Raw genomic sequence first — 24908 nt, 5'->3', positions numbered from 1 at the left:
CACAATCAGGGATGTCCCATTAAAGCAGAATGTGCCATAAAATACTCTAGCACTGTAACACTGTCCTCCCGTTGTTCATCGATTTGCTCGAGCGGGCACCAGTAATGTCTCCATTGTGAGACTTGTTGTTACAGAGTTTGGCATATCGAATATGCCATGGGGAGCTTGCCAGGCTCTGCCGTGCAGGCGGGATACTCTCAGTAGCTTGCCAGGCTCTCTGAGAGGGATGGAGGAATCGAACCCGGGTCAGCCGTGTCAAGGCAAATGCCCTACTCATTGTGCTATCACTCCAGCCCATAAAATACTGTATAAGTTTTAATCCTCTTTCATTTGTAACATCGTAGAGATAACTCTGGAACCAACATTTTACACTTAATCTTAAAATCTGGACATTCTCCCCAGGTTATGCGCCTGGTAGGAAACTTGCTAAGTTTCACATAACATTATTTTGTTTTATTTTATTTTTTTCCTTTTTGGGTCACAGCTGGCAATGTTCAGGGGTTACTCCTGGTCTGCACTCAGGAATTACTCCTGGCAGTGCTTGGGGGACCATATGGGATGTTGGGAATCGAACCCCGGTGGGCCGCATGCAAGGCAAACGCCCTACCCACTGTGCTATTGCTCCAGCCCCTCACATAACATTATCATGGCATAGTCTTCATAGGGAACCAAAGCTACACGCACAGTGAATCTCTCGCCTGAGGCCACAGTTTAGTCCAGAACTAAGGGAAGCCTAGAATCCTGGAAACTTGCTCTGGGCTGGAGGAGGCCTGTGCTTTAGGAAAAACTCTTTCATCCTGGCCCAAATGGTCCTTTCATGCCCAGCTTTGGGCATCTTCTTGCCCTCAGTTTGCCACCCTCGTGGGACCCTGAGACAGTGGGGCGTCAGGACCACCAGGGTGCATAGCAGCTGTGGGGATGAAGGTCAGGCCTGCCCTGGGGGCCTCCCAAGTGTGGAGCCCTCTTCCCAGCCCTTCCTCACTACGGGTTCCTACAGGCGGGACTGGCAGGGGACTCAGAGGCTTGAACTCACGCACCTTGCACTTGCCTTGAGCCATCTCTGGGTGCGGGGTTTACACTCCACATGCCAGAGCCCGGGTTGACAGGGAGAGCATTTGCAGTGCTGCAAGTCAGGAGGAATATCAGCGGATGGGGGTGTCCCTGAGTCAACTCTCCTTTGGAACCTCTAAACCTGCTCTCCCATCTTTAACCCGGCGGCTGCTGTCACAAGGCTCTTGTGGGTGCCTGTGAGGTGGTCGACCAGAAGCCTGTGTGCTGAGTTCTGTTGCTAGGGCTGGGATTCCTTGTCTGTGTCTTCTGCTGAGTGACTCCAGTTTTACTTTCCCAGATTCAGCCCAGCGGGGTGGAGCTGTTTCAGCTCTCTGCAGATTTCACTGAGCGCGGGCAAGAGCCCAATCAGCCCCAAGTTGGTGGGCAGGAGAGTGAGCAGCCCCTGATTTCCTGGCCTGCATTGCTCTGCATGTGCTGCCCCCTCTGGGAGGAGAGCAGGAACTCTGGCAGGAAGCCTGACTCACATTCCTGGTTAGATGGTGGAGCCAGGAGTCCGGCCACCAGCAGCTACTGGAGAATCCAGGGCTGGGACTTCTGGTGACTCTGACCTTGGAAGAATGTGCATGCTCCCAGCAACTGTGGAGGTTTCTAAATTCAGAGTTTAGCTGGGAAGCAAGAGAATATCTGCCGGCTGGTAGGGCTGGAAACACTAGACTTTGATCTCACACAATTTTGATTTCACATTTCAGTGCAAGTAGGGAGTTGCTCTGAGTCACAGGTTTCTCATCTGTTAACGTCAGTTGTTTGGTTTTGTTTTTGCTTTGAGGCCACACACAGCGGTGCTCAAGAGCTACTTTCAGCTCAGTGTAGAGGCAGAGGTAGAGGTAGGAGACTCGGTAGTGGGGCTTGAATCTGGGCCTCTCATGTGAAGCATGCACCCTAGCAGTTTTGAGTTATCTCCCTGGTGCTAAAGTGGTTGTTTTATTGGGAGACTAACACCCAAGAATAGCCGAGATAAGTACCAGGAGGTTCACTCCATGGCTTGGGGGCCACCCGCACATGCTGAGGGAGAAGGCAGCTCAGATAGAGAGGGGAGCACCAAGTAAAGGGTGTTGGGAGGATCCTCCCAGGATGGGAGAAGCATGCTGAAAGTAGACTATAGACCAAACATGATTGCCATTCAATGCCTCTTTTGCAAACCACAGCACCCAAAAGGAGAGAGAGAGAGAGAGAGAGAGAGAGAGAGAGAGAGAGAGAGAGAGAACAAAAGGGAATGCCCTGCCACAGAGGCAAGGGGAATGGGGGGATGGGGGTGGGAGGGATACTGGGATCCGTGGTGGTGGAGAATGGGCACTGGTGGAGGGATGGGTGTTTGATCAGTGTACAATTGAAACCCAAGCACAAAGATTTGTAAATCTACAACTGTACCTCATGGTGTTTCACTAATAAAAATTAAAAAAAACAATAAAGGGGGTTGTTTTAAGGGAAGTAGTTAGCTTGGTATCTGGTTATAGGAGAACTTAGTCTAGAGAACTCTTTTGAGTTTTAAACCACATAACAAGAAGTCTGGGGGGATAAATTTCTGGTATTGGATCAGTAATGCTCAAAAACATGAAAGTCATCATCTTTGCAATTTTCTCTTGGTGAAGTCACTTGACCCCACGGTGGCTGCTGCTGCTCCAGACACTTAAGCCTGTGTCTGATGCAAGAAGGAGAAAGGAAATAAAGTGCGGGTTCTCTTGTTCCTTTTTCCCCCCCAATAGCACAAATCCTTCCTAGATGCTCCCAGCTGACTTCTGCTTATTTCTCATTCCAGAACTGTGTCAGGTAGTCCTTCCTAGCGGGCAAGAGTCTGAGCAGACAAGCATTTAGCTTTTTGACCACAACAGCAGAAGATGATCAGAAAAGAGGGCTGGGAATAAGTCAATGGTGACCATATAGTCACCATTTATCAGAATGTCTTGCCTTTGCTTATAAGGAATTCCCTTTCGTATTCTCCTCTCCCTTTTGGAATCATTGTGGTAGAATCTCTTTCCTCTATCTCCTCTTCTCATGCTCCCTCTAATATCCCACTTCTCCATCATTCTAACACATCCCCAGTTTTTGAGGAGGTGGTGTTCCCAGGGGCAAGTAGGAAGTTCTCACCTGAAATGATGCAGAGTGTGAAACCACAGGCATGAGCAGGGCTAATAGTAACTTGGTAACTTAGAGACGGAAACCACTACAAGAAGGACTAGAGCAGGCCTGTTTAATAAAATATAGCACAGTCCACCCATAGAGGCACTGTTCCATATTACCATAATGCAATGTCTAAAGAAACAAATGAAATTAGTGGTCAGAATATATTTTAAACCTGCTACAAGGAAAATTCCAACATAAACAACATTCAAAATTATTGATATTTCTTATTTGTGTGTCGTCTTCAGAATCTTGTTAGTATTTTATACTCACAAAACATCTCAAGGTGAGAGCTGGAGCAATAGCACAGCAGGTAGGGCGTTCGATTCTCAGCATCCCATGTGGTCCCCTAAGTCAGGGGTGGTTCCTGAATGCAGAGCCAGGAGTGACCTCTGTGCATTGCCATGGTGGACCCAAAAATCAAAAGAAAAACCAAAAAACCAAAAAAAAACTCAAGGTGGACTGGTCACTTGATGCTACTGTATTGGAGTATGCAGGTTGCAGAAATGGTTCTTAGTAGCTTGCCCCAAATGCCTTTTTTTTTTTTTGCGGGGGTGAGGGGTAGTTTGTGACCACAGTCAGCAGTGCTCAGAGCTTATTCCTGGCTCTGTGCTCACGGTTCACTCCGTCAGGCTCAGGGGACCATATTAAAGGAAGTAGGCCGATACTGTATTCGTTAAAGGTGGGCTACATAGCTATAATGAATAGACTTCAATATGTTGCTTGAGGACAGTAGAAGTTTGGGTCTTACTCTTAGAACAGTGCAGTCTGTATGGTCCTGAGCAGCAGATGACTTTTGCCTGTGGGAAGGTTCGGGGATAAAGGCTCCTTTCACTTTGTGACTCGGTTACTATCCACTCTGTGACCTTTTAACTTCCTGCACCCCAAAAACAGACAAGGAAAGAGAGCAGAGTGCTCACTAAAAGCCTTGCCCAGGCAACACCACCCACTGCCTCGAGGGTCTGGCTCAGTTATGGGGAGGTCCTTAACAGCAGGGGCAGTTGGAAATGGGGTTCAGCTGGGCTCCCAGCCCACTTTGACACAAGTAAATCAAATAAATCCTAAGGGTGTGTTTTTTGACATGTACTCCCAGTGACCCTGTAAGGAATAATGAAGGTGCTGATTCCTGTGCCGGGGGCACCATGACCGCGATCCCTCATCACAAGTGACGGACTTGCCTGCTGGTGGCTTGGGTGATCAGACTCCCTAAGTGACGTCACCATCGTGATTTTTTGCAATAGTTATTAATTGTTATAAAGTTTGGAAGGCAGTCAAGTATTGAAGTCAGTCAAATTAAGGAGGTATCTTTTCTTAATTTATAGAGCAGTTGCACTCATGGAAAATTAATGTACGATAGAGTATCATATATTCAGTGTATATTTATTTACAAATTTTAGAAAATTCAAGAGCTATGATTTATGAGGTCATTGATAGTTGAGTTTTAGGCATATAATATTTCAACACCAATCCCACTCCCAGTGTCAGCTGCGTCCACAGTGTTCCCCAACTCCATTTCTGCCCCTTCCCCCCCACCCCACCTGTCACCTTAACAGGGACATCACAAAGTTCGGTGGTTGCACCTTCGATCTCATGTTTTCGGTGTTGTTGAGCCTGTGCTTCGTATATACAACGAGACCACTCTCCCACATCACCGGGATAACCTAAGCCCCTACCCCTGTTTTGCGTTACTTTTTTTTCTCATCTTCCTTTCCAACCCCTTGATTTCTCTCCTGCTCTGTCCTTTTCTGCCATAAACTCTGGAGTGATCTGGGCATCCGCCCTTTACTACATTTCCAGTAGACATATAAGTCAGTTAAGAGTGTTTTGTGATTTCATATCTTGTGGATCGACTTTCAGGGCATTAGCTAAGTGAAACCAAGACGAATCATATTTATGTGTGGAGTCTGTTTGACTCAAACTCAAAGCAGCAGAGAGATGATTAGTGGTTACTAGAGATTTGTGAGCAAGGGAGGAGAAAAGGTTAAACAGTACCTTGGTTAAAGAGTACAGGCTTTCACTTAGAAGATAAGAAATTCCTGGGAATATACTGTAAGGCATGAAATCTAGCACTAACAATACTATAATTTGTATTTGAAAACAGCTAAGAGAAGATCTTTAAAGTTCTCATCACAGGAGCAAAAAATGGTAACTACGTGTGGCGATTATTGTTACCTAGACTTACCGAATGGTGATTCTTTCTCAACATAAATATTTATCAAATCCTTATGTTATATATTTTGAATGAAAACAATGTTATATTTAAGCAATAGTTCAATACAATTGGGAGAACTTTTAAAATACTTTGTGATTTTATGTCAAGTAGAGTTCAGGATAAAATGCTATAAATGGCTTCTTCACCCCTATTGTCTAGTAAGATACTTGGAAATCACATCAAAGTGGTATACTTCTTTAATACGTGGGATAGATCATTTGGTGGAGGGCTTCTATTTTCACGCTAAAACCAGTTCTAAAACCAGTTCTTTGGGAAAGAGAAACGGAAGACAGGCACCAGGGAGACAAACTGCCTGGAGCTTTCTCTCCCCGGGGTTGGTCTTCACCTTTCTGCGAGATTTCCAGGGTTTTAAATTCTCTATGTGCCCCATGAACTTCATAGTGCTTTCCCACAAAAAAAGCAATTCTCCTGGCATTAGGCTAGGAGCAGTGAGGTTTATTTTATTTATGTTATCATTGAATTTAGTTCTTCTACTTTGATTTTCTCTGTCTTCCTTAAGCAGGCTTTTTGCGTGATTCCTTTCTTTTTGCGTTTCCATGGTTTTCCACAAGATGGCACTGACTACTTTGTTGTGGGTTTGTAGATGGTGGCTCACTTTGCTTCCGTGGTGTGTCTTCCTTCTTATTCAGGGGCCTGAGTTCAGCTGAGATGGTGTTTGTCTGGCATTTGGCAGACGGGGGTTTGATGATCCCTGGCACCTTAGTGCCCCCTGAGCCCTCCAGAGTGATCCCTGAGTGCAGAACCAGGATTAAGCCCTGAGCACCACAAGATGTGGCCCAAGCCCCAAAACCAACCCCCCCCCCCAAAAAAATTCAGTAGCTGGTGGTATCCTCACTTAATCTCAAGGTCTCTCTCTCTCTCTCTCTGAGGCTCAGTATTGGTGTTAACCAAGAAGCAAAAAAAAAAAAAAATCTTTGTTTCTTCATGTAGGCATGGATCACTTTAATTTCAACTAATGAAAGTTAAAAATCATTAGTAATGTATTCAGTTGCTAATGAACATTTCGGTCTTTTGGTTCCAGGAAATGTTTGAGCAAATTATGGTCAGTGTTTGGATCTAAATTTAGCCTTCCCAGAGATGCAAAATCTTGGCATTCATGTGTCTTTGGAACTTCCAATAGACATAAAACCACTAAGAAAACAGTGTAGGCAAAAGTGAAAGTATTCTTTCTTTAAAAAAAAATGTTTTAGAATTGAGATTCTCTGGCTTCTGATTTGAATTGTCAGGTTTTTGTTTGTTGTTTGTTTTGGCTCACACAAACAACCTGGTGATGCTCAGGAGTTATTTCTGACTCTGTACCCATGAATTACTCCTTGTAGTGTTTAGGGGACCATATGGTATGCCAGGGATTGAACCTAGGTTGGCCACATGCAAGGCAAATGCCCTACCCGCTTCAGCCCCCTGATTTAAATTGTTGACAATCTGCATACTGAGAAGACTCAGTCATTTTTTAAAAATTATTATTAGCGAAACACCATGAGGTACAGTTGTAGACTTACAAATTTTTGTGCTTGGGTTTCAATTATACAATGATCAAGTACTCATCCCTCCACCAGTGCCCATTTTCCACCACCATAGATCCCAGTATTCTTCCCACGCCCCATTTCCCCCCCCCCCCGCCCCCCCCGCCTCTGTGGCAGGGCATTCCCTTTTGTTCTCTCTCTCCTTTTGGGTGCTGTGGTTTGCAAAAGAGGCATTGAGTGGCAATCATGTTTGGTCTCTAAGGACTCAGTCTTTTCGAGGCTGAACAATCTTCGGAGCTCTAGGTATCTTTTCTTAAACTCTGCAGTGAGCACTCAGGATTAATTACAAGGTACTTCCTGGAGAATGACTGGCCATCCAGACCAGTTGCACATGATTTCATTCCACAGGACTGGTCGCTGGGAGCCCTGGTCTCACGTAAACCACACGAGACTCACGTAGAAAAAAAGCCACCATACCAACTTACTAATTGCAAGATGCTGAGGTTCATGTTTGCTCAGTGACACCTCCTCCCCTTCAAAACAAATTTACATGGAAAGCCAGAGGACAAGCCAGCAGTGGCTCATCAGGTGAACGCAGAGCAGCTGAGTAGGTAAGCCAAGCTCAGGGATAGTGTCACCTGTTAGACTGGGACCAGGACTGGATTCCCATTGGGAGCCAGAACCCTCATTGAAGAGCGTCACCCACATTGTTGCTCTGAGTTTCCCTCTTGGATTGTTTCCTTTCTTAGTTCCACACCCTGATGAATCACAAGTCTCTACTAGGGCACAACACACCTTGGTACCTCTCTTTCAATAGGTGAAATTCATGTGATTGTTTGTAGTTGGCTTTCATGTGGAAGCCATTTGTTTGTTTGTTTATTTATTTATTTATTTATTTTGCTTTTTGGGTCACATCCAGTGATGCTCAGGGGTTACTCCTGGCTCTGCACTCAGGAATTACTCCTGGTGGTGCTTGGGGGACCATATGAGATGCCGGGGATTGAATCTGGGTCAGCTCTGTACAAGGCAAATGCCCTACCCGCTGTACTATCACTCCGGCCCCCCATTTCTTCATTTAAAGTAGCTCCCTCCCTGGGCAGAATTTGGAAGTTTCTTGCAGCCTCTCAGCCTTTAACCCACTGATCACTGCCCAGGCTCCCTATCTCTCACTTCCTGGTATCAGTATCAGATGTTTTCCCTTCATCGCCAAAAGACATATAGTTGAAACAACTTATTTGAGTCATAGAGATAGCACAGGGGTTAAGGAACTTAACTTGCACACAGCCAATCCCGGTTCCATCCCTGGAAATACATATGGTCCCCGAGCAACCACCAGGAAAGACCCCTGAACACAGAGCTCCTGGGAGTAAGCCCTCTGAGTGCTGCTAGGTACAGCACCCAAAACAAAATAAAACTTAATAATTCTGTGACTGAATCCAAGTTTCAGTTGCTCACAACACAAAGGCCAATATTTGAGAAACCAGAGTTGGTGTAAGAAAAGGAACTTCGTGTTTTTCAGGAGCTAGCCACTCAAGAGAGATGGCAGACTTGTTCCAAAACCATCTTACTCCCCTGCTAGGTCTTGGATTTATAGCTGGCTTGCGGGGGGGAAGTAGGCAAAACCCTTAAAAGGTAAAGTGGGTTTGTGCGGGAGAAGGGGTCTCTTCATTCATTGTGCTACTGTCAGTGGTTGAATGAAGTCACTGGGGCATGACTGTGTCTTCTTTTCAAAATTCAGTGCCACTTTTTCTGTGTCTTTTTCTGGCAGGAGGTTACCCCCAGCAGTGCCTGGGATCCCATGTGGTGCCAGGGGTCAAACCTAGGACTCCTGCATATGATGCTCTTTAGACTGTTTCCCAGGTGATGTTGATGATTCAAACATCATGGTTTGCAATTGTATTAATGCTTATGCCTTAGCACTGTAGCACTGCCCTCCCATTGTTCATTGATTTGCTTGAATGGGCCCCAGTAATATCTCCATTGTGAGACCTGTTGTTACTGTTTTTGGCATATCAAATATGGCACTGGGAGCTTGCCAGGCTCTGCCATGCGGGTGGGATACTCTTGGTAGCTTGCTGGGCTCTCTGAGAGGGATGGAGGAATTGAACCTGGGTCGGCCGCATGCAAGGCAAACGCTCTACCTGCTGTGCTATTGCTCCACCTGCTTATGCCTTAGATGTACAAAATTATAATACCACAACCACCACCAAAGTGTCAATACCCATGGTCCCTAAGTCCTTCTCATTTTCCCCATCTCTTACAGACCCTTCCTCCATCAACTCCTTGATAAACTTGGTAAATTCAGTTGGGTGGCCTGTGTGACATTGTCAGTGGTAAGACATCTGTGTTTGATCTTTTCCAAGAATTTGGAGATGGCTTTTAGTTTAACACCAAAATCCGAGCTCATGGAAACATTTCCTGACATTTAAGAAAATATAGAGGCAAGGGTAGGAGAGGAAGCTCTCAAAATTCTGTGGAGAACAACTTGGTGTTTCTCGTGCTCACTCCATTGTTAATGTTCCCTCCATTCATGGAAAGTGGGATATCAAGTCACTGGATGCTTCCTGCTATAAAGGTGGAAATTGGAAAGGAAGAGACTGGCACTATGGGAGAAAGAACTTTTGGTTCCTGTGTGCAGGGAATTTAGCACCAGAGTTGTTCATCTCAGGATTTTCTTATTTTTCCAATTCTTTTCACTTTGTCTGAAGTGCAGAGTAGAGTGAACTGAGCCCTCAATTAAGCTGGAGAGTTTCTATTAAGATGGTATGGCCTACAAAGAGATGGAACTGTGGATAAGGTCCCTGAGCACTGTCAGGAGTGATGCCTGAGCACAGAGCCAGGAGGAGTACACCTGAGCACAATCAGGTGTGACCTGAAACAAACAAGAAGGTCTGGCCTAATATTGTTTCTAATGTGCCCTGGATCCAAGCTAGTATCCAAGAAAATAAGTTTGTACATCAGTCCCATGCTGCCCACGATGGTGTGTGATAGACCAGTATTTGCTGCAGCCAGATAGTCTGTGCTCATTACCCAATCTCTTTTCAGAGGAGTATGTTATTATGTTCATCTTTTTTCCTGTTGAGGGGTCACACCTGGCAGAGTTCAGGGACTATTCCTGGTGCAGTACTCAAACTCAAGTTGTTTCCAACCATGCTTAGAGGATCATGTAGTGCTGAGGAATCAAACCTGAGATTCCTGCATGCAAGGCATGTACTCTAATCTTCTGAGCAATTTTCCTGGCTCCTGAGTCAAATTTAAAACATTATTGGGTTGGAGAACTAGTATAGGGGGTAAGATACTTGCCTTGCCAGTGGCTGACCCTATTTTGATCCCTGGCATCCCATGTGGTCCCCTGAGCATAGCCAGGTGAGTCTTCTGCCAAAAAAAAAAAAGAAAGAAAGAAAGAAAGAAAACATAACGATTATTGGAATTTAGGTATGTGGTTATTACAGTGAATATTTATGCTTTTGATATATAAACCTACTGCATTTTCACCACCACCAAAGTACCCAAGGCTCTCCAACACTGTGTTTATATCTCTTCTAATCTGCCTATTCTTCCCACCATCCCCCACTGTTTGGTAATCTCAATTTTGTAATCTGGGGCCCAGGATTTGTCAACACTTAATCGTGTCTATCCCCTTGTTTTCTTCCTCTGTATTCCACAGATGAGGGAGATCATCAGGGATTTGTCCTCCCTCTGACTTATTTTGCTTAACACGATGCCCTTCAGTTCCATCAAAGTGGGAGTAAGTGGCAAGATTTCATCGTTGCTTCTAGCTGAGTAGTATCCCATTATGTATTATAGCACAACTTCTTTATTCATTTGTCTGGCGTTGGACATTTGGGTGTTTCCATATACTGGCTATGATATCTAGCTCTACAGTGAGCACATACGTGTACATAAATCTTTTAAAATTAATGTTTTGGGGGATAGATGTTCAAAGTGACATCAGTGGATCATAAAATAATCTCTTAATACTACTCTTTTTTTTGAGAAGTTTCCATGGTGTTCTCCATAAAGGCTAATCCAGATGGGACATTCCACCACCAGTGAATGAGGGTTACTTTTCTACCACATCACCATCTACACTGGTGGTTTCAAGTCTTCTTGGTATATGCCATTCTCACTGATGTGAAACTGTATTTTATTGCCTTATGGATTTGCCTTTCCCTGCTAAGTGTTGGTGAACAATCTTTTGTCTGGCTGTCTGCATGTCCTCTTCAGGGAATGTTTGTTCATTGACACTCCCACTTTTTTGGTTCGGGTTATTGGTTTATTTTGTTGTTGAGCTTTGTGAGTGGTTATACATATCTTGGATTTTAGTTTCTTATCTGAGATATATATATATATATATATATATATATATATATATATATATATGTAGTGGCCGGTCTTTTCTCCATAGGACATCTTTTACTTATCTTGGGTATTGGCTCTTTATCTGATGTATGGTGACAAGTATTTATAGGATGTCTTTAAAAAAATTTTTGGCACAACTTTCTTTTGCCAGGCAAACAACTTTTACAGATTTAAATCCATTTGTTTACTTGTTTGATTTACCAATGTAGTTCAGCGGGTAGAGTGTTTGCCTTGCATGCGGCAAACCCGGGTTCGATCCTCTGTCCCTCTCAGAGAGCCCGGCAAACTACCGAGAGTATCTCGCCCGCACAGCAGAGCCTGGCAAGCTCCTCGTGGTGTATTCAATATGCCAAAAACAGTAACAAGTCTCACAATGGAGACGTTATTGGTGCCCGCTTGAGCAAATCGATGAACAACGAGAGGACAGTGCTATATACAGTTCTACCAATGTAGTCAAGTCATTGAAGACAGCTCTGAGGTCCCCATCTAGGATAGAGCTGCCCCTGTGTTTCTCAGTACATTTTGTGAATACTGGACTATCTTAAGGTCTTTTTAAAAACGTTTTTTAATTGAGATTCTATAGTTTATAATGCTATTAATACTAGTTTCTCATGCACATAATTTCAGTACCACACCCATCGCCATTGTACCCCCTTCTCTTCCAAGAGTAAAGGGAAGTGGGGAGAGATAGCCTCTCCCAACCACTAGAAATCCTGGATTTCAGTTACAAAACCTGCATACCCAAATTTTCAGCAGATTATATCTTGGTAAGGCCTCTTCTGAAATGGTGGAGTCCGGCTGGGGCATGGTGGCGATTTTGGATTGTGGAAGCAAATGGTTGCCAGGGGCTCTGCTTGGGCGGGCACCATGGTAACAACCCCTTCTGATTTATTTTTGATTTACCCTGGTCTGTTCAACCTGTGTGGGTCTGAGATTAACTGTGGCTTTTGATCTCTTTCGAGATTTATTTATGGGTCTGAAGCAAGGCTGATAAATGAGCTTGTGTGGCTGAACCAGAGGTGGTTTGTGGGTATAGTTCCCACATACCTAACTTTTGGCCGTTTAATTTCTTGGGAAACTTGGTCCCAAGTTTTTGGGGTTTGGCTAGAGGCACTGCAGAAATTTGGGGGTATCAGGAAGCCTGAAGGCACCATCAGACTGCTGATGCACTCGCCACACAGGTACAAGTTGACTTGCTGGCAGCACCACATTCCCTTGTTTCTTTCTTTTCCAGTTTTTCTGTTTGCATATAGAAATGCAGATGATTTTTGTATTTTGATTTTGTAGTCCTCTACTTTGCTGTTTATTGTTTCTAGAAGGTTTTTTTTGTGGATCTTTATTGTTTTCTTTAGCTCTTTCATATTCATTTTAAAGAATTATCTCAGTTTTATCTACCAGTCTTCAAATTTATTGATTCTCTCTTTCAGTGATTGGATGAGGAAGAAGCCATCCTCAGGTTTTCCCAGTGCATTCCTTGGCTCCAGCCCCCAATCCATTGATTTGGTTGAATTACTTAATTTTTACATACTTTTGGTGCTTCTGGGACGCTAAGGGCGAAGATCCAACTTTTAGCTTGAATAGTAATCCGGTGTTTCCATTCACACTTATCAGGTTGGTGCTGATAACTGATGGTTTCTGGCAGTCATGGATGCCTTGTGGGTATTTCTTGAACACTTGCGAGATTGAATTGATGCATGAGTCTCTGAGTTGTGTGTACCTGGATGACTATGGGGAGTTTTGGGCACCAGTGCCCTGTGACTCTATAGCACCAAAGTCTAGCTGGCTTGAGCTCTGGTACAAGGTATCTGGCAACTGATATCATAGTCCAAGTGACTTGGGCACTGACTTGGGATTGGGTTTTACATAAAATAATAGTTGTTCAGCAAACAGATCTCTGGGGAAATTTTTTCATTTACCAGTAAAAATTCGGAGCTAACTGGTCCAAACCATGCCCTGTTGTATGGGTCTTTCCCCCAGTGTGTCTGCTTTATGCTTGGTATCTGGGGTGGCAGCTCTTTGCTGTTATCTCTCTGTTGTGGACTGGAGCAGTCAGCATTTACACCAGGAGTGAGTGAGGGTCCCTTTTCCCCCCCATCCACTGCACACAGGTTGTTTTTGTCTATTGCAATCAAGTCTCACTGGTGTGAGGTGATATCTCACTGTTGATTCCACTTGCATTTACCTGATTAGAAGTGATGCAGAACATTTTTCATCTATCTTTTTGACATCTGCCTTCTTTGAGGAAGTTCTGTTCATTTCTTCCCCTATTTTTGGATGTGGTTGATTGTTTTATTCTTGTAAATTTGCGCAGATGTTTTGTAGATCTTGGTTATTGATCCTTTATCAGATGAATTGTGGGTAAATATTCTCTCTCATTATGTGGGTGTCTTTTTTTTATCTTGGTCATTGTTTCTTTTTTTTGTGCAGAAACTTCTTAGTTTGATGTAGTTCCATTTGTTTATCAGTATTTCTGTTAACTTGGCCATATCATTAAGTCATTGATGTCTCTACATTCAATGTAGGATCCTGCCTATGTTTTTCTTGATATAATTTATGGACTTAGGTCTGACATTGAGGTATTTAATCTATTTTTATTTGACTTTTGCACATGGTTTTAGAACGGAAACTAAGTGTTTTGAGGTCTTTTTTTTTTTGCACGTGATCAACTAGTTTTTCCAGCATCATTTGTTGAAGAGACATTCTTCATTTTTTGCCACTGTCAAAGCCTTATATATGAAGCTCTGTATCTAAGTTCTCAATTTTGTTCCACTGGTCTGAGAGTTTGTCCTTAGTCCACTACCACACTGTTTTGATTCTTACAGCTTTATAGTATAGTTTGAAGTTGCAGGAGGAGAAGATTCCCATCTTCTTTTTTCCTAGGATTACATTGACTGTTTGGGTGGGTGGTGAGGTTATAGCTCCATATAAATGTCAACAGCATTAGATCTATGCCTTTAGAAAACATCATGGATATTTTTATAGACTATATATTCACTGCATATTCTATATTTTATAGACCATATTCACTGCATTGAATATGAATAATGGCAAGATTGTCATTTTGACAATATTAATCCTTCCATTCCTTGGACAGTGGATGTGCTTCCATGTCTTCATGTCATTATAAATTTCTTTTTGTAGTGTTTTATAATATTATTTGAATAAATCTTTTACCTCTTTTATTAAGACGATTCCTATGTATTTGATTTTATGTGGCACAGTTGTGAAGGGGGTTGCTTTTAAATTTTTCAGGTGCTCTCTTTCCTCTTGATTCAAGTTTGGGAGGTTATAGGAGTCCAAAACTTTTTTTAAATTTTATTTTTATAAAGTTGTTCATAATAATTTATTACATTCAATATTCCAACAGTAATCCCTCCTCCATTACAACTTCCCACCACTGTTATTTCTAAATTTTCCCAACCACTACCCTAGCTTGCCTCAATAGCAGGACCTAAATAATTTATTTTGTATTGCTTATTATGAATAATCTGCTAAAAATGATCAAAAATTTTTCCTTAGAAGAAATTTGAGCCTTGTTTGTGAATATATATATCATCTATCTATCTGGCTGGAGCGATAGCACAGCGGGTAGGGCGTCTGCCTTACAAGCGGCCAACATGGCCGACCCGAGTTCGATTCCTCCGCCCCTCTCGGAGAGCCCGGCAAGCTACCAAGAGTATTCGATATGCCAGACACAGTAACAACAAAGTCTCCAATGGAGACGTTACTGGGCCCGCTCGAGCAAATCGATGATCAACGGGAGGGCCTTTACTTTACTTTACTTTACTTTATATCATCTATCTATCTATCTATCTATCTATCTATCTATCTATCTATCTATCTATCTAGATTGGTTCCCTTATACTTTACAACTGATCTAATATGGCACATTAGTGGTGAAGAGTATGAACTCTTGTGTGGCCACATGCTCCAGGAATTCTAAAATTTTAAATAGGATTATACACCTGTAGTTCAATTTTTTTTTCGCTTTTTGGGTCACACCTGGCGATGCTCAGGGGTTACTCCTGGCTTTGCACTCAGGAATCACTCCTGGCATTGCTCAGGGAACCATACAGGATGCTGGGAATTGAACCCAGGTCGGCTGTGTGCAAGGCAAACACCCTACCCGCTGTGCTATTGCTCCAGCCCCTGTAGTTAAATTTTTCACTGGATGATGACTTTGGGGTCTGGAGGCACATCTGCAGCTTGTTGATCTCTTCTGAGATTTGTTTGTGAGTCTCCGGATCATGGCTGTTAATGAGCTTATATGGCTTCAGAGACAGTTTGTGGGCGTGACTGCCAGGCTACCAGAAGAACAGAGAGGTGGGGGAGGTTGCACATTCCCAACTCAGTGAGACCCTGGACATTTCGGTCACAAAACCTGCGTATCTGAGCATTTCAACAGATTCATTCATGGATGAGGCTTGTCCTGAGCTTGTGGAGATCATCTGTGAGTATGGCAGTGTTTGGGTCCTGAAAGTTGGGTTGCTGGGGCTCTGTTTGGGCAGGTGGTGGACTCACCTGCTCCCCAGAAGAGTCCAAAACTTTATGCACTTCTAGATTCTCCAATTTCATGGAAAACAGAAATTTGAACGATTCCCTGATGATTCTTTGAATTTCTGTGGTATCTGTTGTTATTTCTCTTTTATTTCTGATTTGGTTCACCAGGGTTATCTTTCTTTCTTTCTTTCTTTCTTTCTTTCTTTCTTTCTTTCTTTTTCTTTCTTTCTTTCTGAGTCTTGTTAATGTTATATCAATCTTCATGTTTTTCAAAGAACAACTCTTGGTTTTGTTGATCTTTTGAATTATTGTTTTAACTAAGTCATTGATTTTTGTCCTAAGTTTTATTATTTCCTTCCTTCTACTTGCTTTAGGTTCCTTTTATTGGTATTTTTCTACCTACTTAAGCATGGCTGTTAGGTTATTTATGTGGGTCTTTTCTTGCTTCCAAATGAATGCTTTCATTTCTGGTGAACTTTCCTCTTAACATAACTTTTGCTGTGTTCCATATGTTCTGGTAGCACAGATCTTCATTCTCATTTGTTTCCAGGCATCTTTTGATTTATTCTTTGACCCACTATTTGTTCAGTCTGAGTTGTTTGATTTATAAGTGTAGGAGTTTTTTCCTTATTTATTTTTTTGTGATTAACTTCCATTTTCAACAGATTATGGTCTGAGAGGATAGTTTGATACAATTTCTATCTTCTTGATTTTATGGGGGTGTGTTTTGTGACCCAGTATATGATCTATTTTCAAGAATGTCCCATGTACACTGGAGAAGAATGTGTATTGACTTTGGAAGATGAAGAGATGAAGATCCCTATGTATGATTGCTAGGCTCATCTCTTCCATTTCTTCCTTCAAGCCAGTGTTTCTTTGTTGAGTTTTAGTCTAGCTCCTCCAGCTAGAAGGGATAATATGGTGTTGATGTCTCCCACTACTATTATGTTGCTATCAGTTCTTCCTTAAAGTCTGTTAGCAGTTGCTTTAAATATTTTGGTATTCATCATTAAGTGCGTACATGTTTGGGAGTGTGATATATATGTGATATATATATATGATTATATCATAAAGACATATATATGTATACACACATATGTATATGTGTGTGTGTGTGTATATATATATATATATATCCCTTGACCATTAAGAAATGACCATTCCTGTCCTTTATAACTTCTTTAAAAAAACTTGAGGTCTGTGTGGACTGATATAAGTATGGCTATCTTGGTATTTTTGTTTGTTTTGGGCTGTACCTGGCAGTACTCAGAGCTTACTCCTGACTGTGCTCAGAGATTACTCCTGATGGGACTTGGGGTGTACGACATGGGGTGCTGAGGATTGAACTCACATTGGCCTCATGCAAGTACCCACTGTGATATCTCTTCAACCTCCTACCCTGATCTTTTATTTTTTTTAATTTTTATTTTGTTTATTTTTATTAGCAAAACACCATGAGGTACAGTTGTAGACTTATAAACTTTTGTGCTTGCGTTTCAGTTATACAATGATCGAGTACCCATCCCCCCACTGGTGCCCATTCTCCACCACCAATGATCCTAGTAGCCCTCCCACCACCACACCCCATCCCCCCACCCCATCCCGCCTCTGTGGCAGGGCATTCCCTTTTGCTCACTCTTTCCCTTAGGGTGTTGTAGTTTGCAATAGAGGTTTTGAGTGGCCATTGTGTTCAGTCTATAGTCTACTTTCAGCACGCAGCATCTCACATCCTGAGCTGCCTTTTCCCCCCAGCCTGTGAGGCCGGCTTCTAAGCCCTGGAGCAGACCTCCTAGTTCTTATCTCAATTATTCTTGGGTGTTCGACTCCCATTCTGTTACTTTATATTCCCCAGATGAGTGCAATCTTTCTATGACTGCCCCTCTCTTTCTGGCTCATTTCACTTAGCATGATACTTTCCATGTAGAATCACTTGTATGTAAATTTCATGACTTCATCTTTTCTAACAGCTGCATAGTATTCCATTGTGTGTACCAAAGTTTCTTTAACAAGTCATCTGTTCTTGGGCACTTGGGTTTTTTCCAGATTTTGGCTATTGTGAATAGTGCAGCAATGAACATCGAAGTACAGATGTCATTTCAACTGTACTTTTTTGTCTCTCTGGTATATATTCCCAGTGGTATTGCTGGGTCAAATGGGAACTCAATTTCTAATTTTTTTGAGAATCGTCCATTCTGTTTTCTAAAAGGGCTGAACCAGTCAGCATTCCCACCAGCAGTGAAGGAGAGTCCCTCTCTCGCCACATCCGTGCCAGCATTGGTTGCTTTTATTCTTTTGGATGTGGGCCAGTCTCTGTGTTGTGAGATAATATCTCATTGTTATTTTGATCTGCATCTCCCTGATGACTAGTGATGTAGAGCATTTCCTCATTTGCCTTTTTGTCATTCGGATTTTTTTATTTGAGAAAGTTTCTGTTCATTTTGTTGCCCCATTTTTTGATGGGGTTGGATGTTTTCTTCTTGTGGAGTTCAACCAGTGCTTTGTATATCCTTGATATCAACCCCTTGTCAGATGTGTATTGGGCGAATATCCTTTCCCATCCTGCAGACTGTCTTTGTATTTTGGTCACTGTTTCTTTTGAGGTGCAGGAGCTTCTTAGTTTAAGATAGTCCCATTTGTCTATCTCTGTTTTCACTTGCTTGGCCAGTGGTGTGACATCTTTGAAGGTACCGTTAGCTTCAATGTTGTGGAGGGTTTTGCCTACCTTGTCTTCAATGTAACTTATGGATTCCGGTCTGATGTTGAGGTCTTTAATCCATTTTGATCTTACTTTTGTACATGGTGTTAGGTAGAGATCTGAGCCCATTTGTTTGCATATAACTGTCCAGTTTTGCCAGCACAATTTGTTAAAGAGGCTTTCCTTGCTCCACATCACATTTCTTGCTCCATTATCAAAGATTAGATGATCATATATTTAGGGGGAGATGATCCTGACCTTTTAAAGGGAATATTTTGCTTAAAAGACTGTTTTCCAGTCTTTGACTTTGAGCATGTGTTTGCCCTGACTGTTCAAATGTGTCTCTTGTAAGCAGCAGAAAGTTAGATTTATTTCCTTTTCTGATCCATCCTGTAATTCTGTGTCTTTTGGTTGTTGCATTTAAGCCATTGATATTGATTGAGATTGTTTTGATGAAGTAGTTTTTTTTTGGTCAATTCTGTGGTACTTATGTGTGTTTGTGAAGTTGATTTTGTCTTAAAGAAGTTCCTTCACTGTTTCCTGCCAAGTTGGTTGCAAGACTATGAAGTTCATGAGCTGTTGCTTATTCTTTAAGTTCTGTGTCATTCCTTCAAATATGAGAGAGAGTCTATCTGGCTGGATTATTCTTGATAAGGTGTTCATAGCACTGAGATTTTTTTTTTCTTTTTGGGTCATACCCTGCGATGCTCAGGGGTTACTCCTGGTTTTGCACTCAGGAATTACTCCTGGCGGTGCTCGGGGGACCATATCGGATGCTGGGAACTGAACCCAGGTTGGCTGCATGCAAGGCAAATGCCTACTCGCTGTGCTATCGCTCCAGTCCCAGCATTGAGATTTTTTTTCGCTATATACCACCATTTTCTTCTGATCCATAGAGTCTCACTTGTTAAATCTGCAATAAGTCTTAAGGAAGCTCCTTTATATTTTCTTTACTTTTTTGATCTTGCTGTTTTCAATATTTTTTCTCTTTAAAAATGAAACACTTCATTAATTTGTGTGTCATTTTTTTCCTCAGGACCATTGTAATTTCTTTTGGATCATTCCAATTTTAGTATAAAATTTTAGTATAAAACAGTTGAAGTAAGGGGCTGGAGCAATAGCACAGCGGGTAGGGCGTTTGCCTTACACGTGGCAGATCTGAGTTCGATTCCCAGCATCCCATATGGTCCCCTGAGCACCGCCAGGAGTAATTGCTGAGTGCAGCCAGGAATAACCCCTGTGCTTTGCCGGGTGTGACCCAAAAAGCAAAAAAAAAAACAAAAAAAAAACCCAAAACTGCTGAAGTAAGCACCACCAAGATATTTTTTTCTCTCCACCTTTACTCTGGTTCTACCAAAAATTGCAATAAAAGTACTCTGCAGATTAGGTTATATTACAATAGGTTTGCTAAGTAACTTTGCATAAGCACAATAGAAATAAAAATAACCATATAAATAATTTTATTTTGCTTTTTTTTTTCTTTTTGGGTTACACCTAGCAATGCTCAGAATTTACTCTTGCCTCTGCCTCACACTCAGGAATTACTCCTTGCAGTGCTCAGGGGAATACAGTGGATGCTGGGGATTGAACCTGGGTCAGCCATGATTTCTCAAGGTTGTCAAAATATGGCAGACACCTCTGGTTTTGCCAAAGGGTATAGCATTCTAAGAAGGCTAGAACCCTATAAGTCAAGTATAAGATTATTTTCCATTATTTAACTCTGAGATTTATCTTAATTCCGGTGGTCACTGACATTCAAATGAAACCAGTTCCCACTGGTCAGAAAGAGAACACACAGGTTAAGGCATTTGCCTAGTGTGTGGCTGTGGCTGAAACTCTGATTCTAATTCTGGTTCTTCGTAATGCTTCCCCTCTGCCTCCCCCCGACCCCCCACCACCACTAGGTGTGGCCCCTGATCACAAAACACAGGAGTGATCCCTGAGTACTGCTGAATGTGGAGGGAAGGAAGGGAGGAAGGAGAGAGGGAGGGAAGAAGGAAGGAAGAAGGCAGGTATGCACGCAGGCTCAAAAACAAGAGGAAGGAAGGAGGGAAGGCAAGACAGTTTTAAATAATTTCTTATAGAGAATATATTCTTAATCAATTTATGCAGACACATTTTTATTAAAAATGTCCATATTTTGCAGAGAGAGAAAAGTAAATGTTTCAGCTCTACTTACAAAAAGATGCAGTCTATCAGATTGTTGCAGTCTGCAGTTCAGTAAAAGGAAAGGTCACAAATCTAAAAAAAAGCAAAATTTATTGTTCCAAACCAAAAAAAAATCACTGAAAATTGCCTCAATAGCTAGTTATCCTAATGTAGAAAATGTCAATGTTCTTTTAGTAATTTTAAGAATTTATTTAAAAAATTGGTTCTGTAATTTTTTTACTCACATTTGGTTTCTATCATTCTGTCTTGTGCCTTAATTTCCCATTTTAGGATAACCAGTTTAGCCTAAAGCCATATTTTGACCTTGAGATAACAACAAAAAATACCAGTTTCGCTTAGGAAAAAGTTTAGCTTTTTCTTTTTTTTTAAAGTTAATTTATTTTATTTTCCTTTTTCCTTCCCTTTGATGTCATTGTTGTAATTGATGAGTACATTGGCTTTGGTGATATAGGGTAATGCTGGGGATTGAACTCAATAGCTCACACACGCAAGGAGATATTCTAGCACTGAGATTCATCTTTCAGGTCCTGAGACAGAATTTTATTAGTATTTTCAGTTTTATGCCTTTTTTCCATATGTATCTACACACATATTTGTGTATATTTTTATCTAGCATTATTTTTTAAAAAACATAATATATGGGGGTTTGCATTCAAAATGGGCTGGAGTGATAGCATTCAGAATGGGCTGGAGTGATAGCACAGCGGTAGGGCATTTGCCTTGCACATGGCTGACCCCGCAGACCCGAGTTCGATTCCTCTGCCCCTCTCAGAGAGCCCAGGAAGCTACAGAGAGTATCTCGCCTGCACGGCAAAGCCTGGCAAGCTCCCTGTGACATATTTGATATGCCAAACACAGTAACAACAAGTCTCACAATGGAGACGTTACTGGACCCGCTTGAGCAAATTAATGAACAACGGGAGGACAGTGCTACAGTGCATTCAGAATTATTTTCGCTATTTCTATTAAACCTTTTTAAAAACTTAATTTCATAATAATAAAATTCTAAGCAATTCAGAACAGTGGCACCTCAGTATCTTTTAGAAGACTTGCACATACACTCTTAAAATTTTTATAACATTAGGTGGACTGAAGTGAAACTTTCTGCTTTAACAGAACAAACACATAACAGAAATTACCAAATACAAAAGAGCTCTTCTAAAATAAATCTGGGAGCCAGAGTGATAGTACAGCGGGTAGGACATTTGCCTTGCAAGTGGCCAACCTGGGTTTTCTTCCCGGCATCCCATATGGTCTCCCAAGCACCACCAGGAGTAATTTCTGAGTGTCGAACCAGGAGTAACCCCTTAGCATCACTGGATGTGACCCCCTCCCCAAATAAATAAATACATAAATAAATCTGAACATATATAAAAATGCAAATATGGACATTATTCAGACTCAGACACAAACAAACAAGCTCTTCAGATCCTCTTACTGAACAGTTAGGCAGTGGTCTCAAAATTTTTGTCATTTGCCTACTAATATTTCAAATGACTCATATAATTTCTAATTACTCAATGACCAAGGGTGCAAATAATAAGGACAGAGTGTCTTCTGATGTGCATACTAGAGACTTATCCATAGTTTTTTGTGCATACTGGATTCTGGGTTGTACATATTGGGTACATACTGGGTTGTGCATGCTGGATTCATAGAGTCTTTGACAGATCAGAATCCCTCTCCCCCCATTCCTCCTGCCCTTTCTCACCACGGCCACGATCACACTACCACCAACATAGCACTTAGGGCAGCTGGTGCCTTGGGGGAATGTAAGGAAGAATCCTTGAGACAAATGGGTCTTGGCAGCTGTTGGGGGTTCCAAAAATTTTCCTCATGGGATCAGTTAACTGCAAGTGTCCAGCACACATCAGAGGGGCTGTCACCACTTCAGTAACATGATCAGGTAAGCCCTAAGGCCTTGATGTGGTCAATTGCTCCAACCATTGGAACCTGGGGGGGGGGGGGGGGCTAAGACATCTGAGGTGCCCAACTTCTCCTGGCTGGCAGACGCTGAACCCAAGTAAGGTTCAGTTGCTTGCCATTCAAAGAACAATATTCAAGAGAAGAGTTGGTGTGGAAAAAAAAAACAGGTTTATTTCTCTCAGGTGCCGTAAGTCTGTGAAGACAGTGGATTTGTCTCTAACCATCTTCCCTGCCCTGCCCCTACCCCCAGGCTGGGTATGGAGTCTATAAAGGGATAAAGGAAGAAGTAGGTAAAAGCAGAAAAAGGTAGTGGGAGAAGGGGTGACGTCACGTGGCCTCTTGCTCACGTCAATGGTGTGATAAAGTTATTGGGCAAAGCGTTTTTTTTTATTTTAATTTTTTTTTTTGGTGGGAGTGTCACATATGGCTGTGCTCAGGGCTTACTCGTGGCTCTGTGGTCAGGGATCACTCCTGGTGGGCTTAGGGGACTACATGAAATGCCGGGGATCGGGAATCAAAACTCAGGCTGGCCACATGCAAGCAATATGGCCTACCTGCTGTACAATTGCTTCAGCTCACTCTTTTTGAAAAGTAAGATAGCACTATGTGCAATGTTGGCCTTGTGTGGCTATGTGACATCAGCAGTAAGACATATGATACTTGTTCTTCTCTTGTCACCTGTGATTGGCTCTGAGTTTAATACTAGACATATAGCTTATAGAAACATTTCTTATAATGATGGGGAAAGGTAGAAGAAAGGGGTGAGAGAAACATCTGAAAATTTTGGAAATTTGGAAATCAATGTCTGCTACCTTAGAGCTTTATATGTACTAGCTACTTGACAAAATAAATGTTCATAAATGGAAAGAAAAATCTGATACTTCAATTAGATTCTTAAATAACCAGTTATCTTAAACCTGGGGATCGAGATAGACATCACCACTCTCATTTTCTTTTCCTTGTTGATTATTGCCCTATATTGCTTTTAATCTCAGAAACCATTAAAAAGCCTAGTTTCGTGAAGATGCAGAGTCATTCAAAGGCATATAGCTCAATTTATCATTAAAATTGTGAACTAAAACTAGTAATATACACATCATCTTACAGATTACAACTATCATTGTTTCCTAAAAATCTTGAACTATTCAAGGCCGAAGAGATCACTCTTAGGGCTGTAGCACATGCTTTTCTTTGATTTACAGCTCTGCATGGTGCCCTGAGCACCTCCAGGAGTGACTCCCAAGTAAAATGCCATCTGGTGTAGCCTCCAGACAAAAAAAACTTTAATATTCATGGTGCTTTTGTGAGTTCACTTTGGTTTCCTGGGTACCTGGCACATAATTTGAAACTATGGGTCTAGAATTTCATCATGTAGTTACATCTACTCCAAGGACACTCAGAAATATAAAGCATTAACTTTAGTTTAATTTGGCCTTGAATTTAAGTTAATTTAAATTTTGGCCTTTGCCCCAAAGTTGAATATTTAAATATTCAATTTTTATATTTTTATTCTCACATGAATAGCTCCTATCCCTGTTTGTAAACTTTTGAAGGGCAGCCAATTATTGCCTCCTTACAATAATAGTTATAACAACCATCCCTACTTATGGAACCCTTATATGCAACAAACACTCTGCTAAGGTGCCTTTTTAAATATGTTCTCACCAAAGCATGGCAATACATTTTGAAGATACTTTAGTAGTTTTCACATTTTTTACATACTTTCTATTCAGGTTAAGTATCTTGTTTAAACTCACATCGCTAGTAATTGACAAAGTGGGATTTGGACTAAGCTGTTTGACATTAGAGCCAGCTCTCATAGCCTCCACGCTCTTAAATCTTTGGTATTACTAACTACAAAAGTGAACTGAAGTATTGATGTTACCATTATTTGCTGTGCTAGCTAAAGTAACTAACTCAGTATTACTTTTTACACAGTAACTATCTTCAATAATTAAAAATGTTAGTTCTTACAAATCCACTGAGCAAGCCTACAGAAGGAAGACTTGTTCAAAATAATGCATCATCAACCATTTCAAATTCTAGTCTGAAATAATAGGGACAGAAAAGGAGGGTGCTCATGCACATTTCCTGAACTGTTATTATTATTATTATTATTATTATTATTATTTTCATTTGGGGGCCACAGCAGGCAGTTCTCAGGGCTTACTTCTGGCTCTGTGCTCACAGGGATCACTTCTGGCAGACTCAGGGGACCACACGGGATGCTGGAGATCAAATTCAGGTCACCTACCTGCAAAGCAAGCTGTAATATCACTTTTACCCCATCCTAATCTGAAATTAAACCAGGCCCCTTAGCTATAGAGATGAGCATAAGAACAACTGTGCTAACATCCTGACCATCCATTTC

General features: G+C 41.8%; 1 protein-coding gene across 2 annotated transcripts in view; it reads left to right on the top strand.

Moving 5' to 3' along the window:
- Nucleotides 1–24908, top strand: part of MCF2L2 (MCF.2 cell line derived transforming sequence-like 2) — a 256628-nt gene that overhangs the window by 42008 nt on the left and 189712 nt on the right. The gene's annotated exons all lie outside the window — the stretch shown is intronic.

This window comes from Sorex fumeus, unplaced genomic scaffold (assembly GCF_029834395.1).
Source record: "Sorex fumeus unplaced genomic scaffold, SorFum_2.1 ptg000044l, whole genome shotgun sequence".
Classification (NCBI taxonomy): domain Eukaryota; kingdom Metazoa; phylum Chordata; class Mammalia; order Eulipotyphla; family Soricidae; genus Sorex; species Sorex fumeus.
The sequence above is the reverse complement of the archived record's forward strand: the minus strand, read 5'-3'. Positions and strand labels throughout refer to the sequence as shown.